Here is a 5,000-nt window from a genome sequence, read left to right as displayed (position 1 = left end):
TATATATATATATATATATATATATATATATATATATATATATATATATATGCATTATATACAGACAGAGGATCAGAGTTAGCACTCTGAAAGAGTCACACCAAAAAGTAGAGTCAAACCAATGTTTGTAATGTGAAGGAAGAGGTTAAATTATATGACTGGAAACCAAAAACAACTAGCAAGCCAATCCAACCACAGATCCTCAAAATACACATTTATTTTATCAAGTAAAATCACACAGACATCATCAGGGTATCCTCTATCCTGGAACATTGATTTCAGTCTTCTAAACTGCTCAAGACACATGTCGTCATCTGAAGTAAGCCGGGAAGTTCTAATGAACTGGCTTTTCACCACTTTTTTCTTTTGGAGGAATGGGTAGGAGCTTGTGAAAAAAAAGAAATGTGTTGCGGTATGAGGGTTTTCTGTATACCTGTGTCTCAAATGCCCCCTCTAGATGCTTCATAATCATAACATCAAGGTAATTAATCCTTTCTTGGTTAAAGCAGTAAGTAAATTTAAGAAATGAGGTACTAGTTTGTAGTTGAAGGATGAATTCTTCTAACTGTACAGTGGTACCTCTCCAAATGATTAAAAAGTCATACAAAAACCTGAAGTAACCCACACACCTCTCAAAAATAATTGTTTCATTCGTTTTACAAGGGAATGAGAGTGTTTCATTCATGGATCTGAAGATTATTCCATTTACCTGGCACCCCAGTTCCCCTAATCCCCCCTGTGTCTTCCAGATCATCTTCTGTCCCCTTGACATACTCTAGCATTGCAGTGGCTGGTCATGGGTGTTAAGGGTGTCTTGGTGGCTTGACTGTCTCTTCATCCATCTGGACATTTTTCTTTGTATGTCAAACCTACTCACCTCTTCCTTCACAGCAACATGGTTTCATACAAGGGGCAGGCTTGCCATGGGGACATTACAGCATATCACCCTGCCTCTGTCGCAGCTCAGCAAAGTTCAAACCAACACTTCTTTCTCCCCAATGATGTCCCCACTGTCTAGCAGGGATTGACGCAGAGCAACGCTCACATTGCCAGACTCCCAGGGATAGGCATGCCCATCCCTCCTTGCTGCTCCATCATTCAGTCAAGCCACTAATCAACCCAGGTCACCTGGGATGTAGTTAGGGCTTTACTTCCCTACACCATTGGACTGACAGCAGAAGGGCAGGAATAACCTGGTTGCTACTGTAGCCATAAGTGCAGTAGTTCTAAAATGTTTTACTTAGCAAATGGATTAGACTGTTTAGTGATTAGGTGGGCCATAAATATATAGAAATATTATCTTTTAGGCAGAGAATTCACATTAATAACGGACCATGCTCTACTTCGGTCATTGTATAGGCAAAGGGATGGTAACCTTTTACTTTCCTAATAGGATTTTCTCCACAGTCCTTTAATTTTGGGATTCTCTAGCTTATAAAATGCAGCCATGTGAATACAGTTGGGGTGCCTCAGGCACTGATTCTAGAACCAGTGACTGTGTGCCGGGGGTCAGATACCATGGAGCCTATACCTGTAATGCATGCAGAATGTTGTTTGCTTTATTTTCTGAAAAAAAACAAAAAAAAAAACAAAACAAAAAAATATATACTTGTTTTCCCGCCTTTCTAAGCTACTATAGTCCAGTTTTCAGGTTAGTGCTGAATTCAGGGCTGTGTTACAAGTTTTTGTGTTTGCCCATACCTTACTTGGATAGAAGGAAGTTTCTCTGTTCACTGTGAGAGAGGGAGCTTTGAGCAGCCTATCTGTCCCTGGAGGAGTGGTTTCAGCCCAGAAATTAGTAGTTTATTGGCCATTTTGGGCTAATTTCTATCTCTTTCATTTCCCTGCTATAAAAGCCGCATTTGCATGGTTTTGAGTGCCGGACAGCACCGGTTAGCTAGGGTATAACTATTCCTGGCTCCACAAAGTCTACTCTTCAATTTTTTCCCTTGGAACTAGGCAAACTTTCAACTTAAACCCTCAAACCATTCACTTCTCATACCGGCACTTGCTCAAAACTCATAGCAAGCACTAATCAACCTTAGCACTAGACCACCCGCTATACTGTAGAGAAGGACAAGGCTCTCTATTCGACCTTATCAGCCAATCAGTAAAACAGTTCACTGTACCTATCCAGGCATGTCCAGAGGGCAGTTTCAGGTGTACTCTCTGATCCAACTGGTGAATCTGGGCATTTTGAGGCAATGTTACAATTGCCTCATGTACACAGACAACCGTCTCCTCTTTCCACCAAACACTAATACATGCGGGAGATGCAATTATACAGCCAAACTGGAGGCTAAGCTCTCTCAACCCAAGACTGGACCAGGCAGTTAAGAGGAGAAGGGAATTACTTGCATCATACCACCAGTCTCACATAGACCTATGAAACCAACACTGGCAAAAAACACACATAAACACAAGAAAACATACTCGGAGGCTCTAAATAAAAATTTGCAGAAGCAACAGAGACCTCCAAAGCAGATATCCAAGCAACCTCCACCCCCAACACAATCCATGAAACACATACTTCACAAAACCAGTGTGCCACACAATCACAGCCCTTAAGGCAAAATAACATACCCAACACACTAGTAATAGGTGACTCTATAGTCAGGTACACTGATGTCCCACTCACTAGGCTGAACAAGGAGATGGTTACTGTTAGCTGCCTGTCAGGTGCCAGGATCTGCCACATAACACAAGCACTCAGGTCATTCCAGAACAAGTACAAATATGACTCTGTCATTGTCCATGTTGGTGTGAATGACCTGAGCCGTACCTCCCTGGACTAAATGAAAAGAGACATGGAAGAGCTCTCTGATCACATAGCCCAGGCCGGTATGACCCTGACCCTGAGTAGCAACCTGCCCTCACCAAGAATTATACCACGGTATAGAGAAAAAATGATCAATTTCAACAATTGGCTAAGCTCCTGGTGTCATTCAAAGGGGATCCAGTGTCTGTCAGCCTGGGATAACATGCTCAACAAGCCACGCTGCTTCACTAGAGATGGCTTGCACCTGTCACTCTTAGGCTTTCAAAAACTGGCCAAGGCTCTTGCCACCCCCATAGTGTCTTTTTTAGGCAAGGCTCAAAAGACAAACCCACCGCCATAAATAGCACAAGTAACAAAAAACTGAGGGTAATGCTACTCAATGCCAGAAGTCTAAACCTCAAAATGCATGCACTCGAGGCACTCCTCAGTATGGAGAAAATTGATATATGTGCAGTAACAGAAACCTGGTTTAAGGTTCCAGAGAGCACCTCAGCACTACCAGGCTACAACTCATACCATATATTTCGGCCACAAAACCCAGACCGAAATATAAAAGGCGGGGGAGTATCCATATTTATCAAGGATACCCACACCTCCAGGTTAGTAGCGCAGCATGATGCTTCAGAGATCATCCACGTGCAACTAACAACGGGAAAAACTGCTATTCAAATTATAGCTTGTTACAGATCACCCACCATGTCCCAGGACCCTCACTCTGCATTCCTGAAAACACTGGGAAACATAAAGGTCCTACCAAACACCCTGATATTGGGTGATTTCAATTACCCAAACATTAACTGGGAGAACTACTCAAGTACAAACTCCCTTGCCCAACATTTCCTAGAATTTATAAACTCAAATGCCCTGGATCAACTGGTCAACACCCCCACCAGAGGTGACAACATATTGGACCTGGTCATCACCAACATGGGCAACCGGTGTTCCACACCGAAGGTCAACCCCTCACTGGTTAGATCTGACCATAAACTAATCACTCTGGATATCCATATTCCGCCACCACCCCTGGTCAAAGAAACCACCATGAAAAACTTTTCAGAAGCAAACTTCACGTTAGTTAAGACCAAGGTGGGAAGTTCCAAAGCCCCCATGCTAAAGGATAATGCTGTCCAAGCTGCAAAATCCTTTACTAATGCACTGTATGGGCACCTACAAAAATGCATGGATCATGCTATCCCATACAAAACCAAGACTCACTCCTCCAAGAAAAGGAAATCAGTCTGGTGGACCCCTGTCATAAACAAGCTATACAATAGAAGGAGGAAACTAGTACAGAAAAGACTAAAATCCCAAGAAGGGAAGACATCCCTGATCAGTATCAGCAAGAAACTACGTTCACTCATAAACTCATCCAAGGCTAGCTTGGAAAGAAAAATTGCCAAAGATAACAATAAGGCAGTCTTTAGCTATGCCAAGAATCTAAGTGGCAATTCTCAGATCTGCTCGAAGTTAGTGCAGAATGGCACAAAATACACTGAACCGACCGATATAGCCAGCATCCTGACAGACAGGTTCAGTGCAAACTTCAACCCCCTCTCACCCCCAAACGGGCCCATAACTATACCAGAAGAATGTAGTACCCCTGAAATCGCAGACACTCAGGTTAAAACAGCCCTCTCCAAAGCCAAAAACACAGCATCAATGGGACCGGACGGTGTCCCAGACTGCATCTTACACAGGCTCAAAGATGAACTAATTCCTCACCTAAATACACTGTTTAAACTCAGCCACTCCACAGGCTATGTGCCCACAGAGTGGCGCACAGCAACAGTTATTCCACTCCACAAAGGTGGAGCCACAATGGACCCTGGGAACTATCACCCTATAAGCCTGTCTAACTTGGTCTGCAAAGCTATAGAGTGCATCATCATGGATCTCATTAACAGAGACATTGTAAACCTCCAAACACTGGACCCTACCCAGGTTGGCTTTGTTAAGGGCAGATCATGCCTCATAAACCTGGTGGACTTCTTTGAGACAGTTACCAAGGCTATAGATGAGGGAAAGTTGGTCCACACAGTCTACCTAGACCTTGCAAAGGCCTTCAACACCATTCCCCACTCAGGTATTATAGATAAGCTCACTATTCTGAACATAAACCCCTACATCATGAGATGGGTTGCCAACTGGCTCATGGACAGAACCCACATGGTAAGAGTTGTGGGAGCTAGGTCTGACTCTAAACCGGTTATAAGTGGCATTC

This window comes from Protopterus annectens, chromosome 4.part1, assembly GCF_019279795.1.
Source record: "Protopterus annectens isolate FY-2018-M chromosome 4.part1, PAN1.0, whole genome shotgun sequence".
Classification (NCBI taxonomy): Eukaryota; Metazoa; Chordata; order Ceratodontiformes; family Protopteridae; genus Protopterus; species Protopterus annectens.
The sequence above is the reverse complement of the archived record's forward strand: the minus strand, read 5'-3'. Positions refer to the sequence as shown.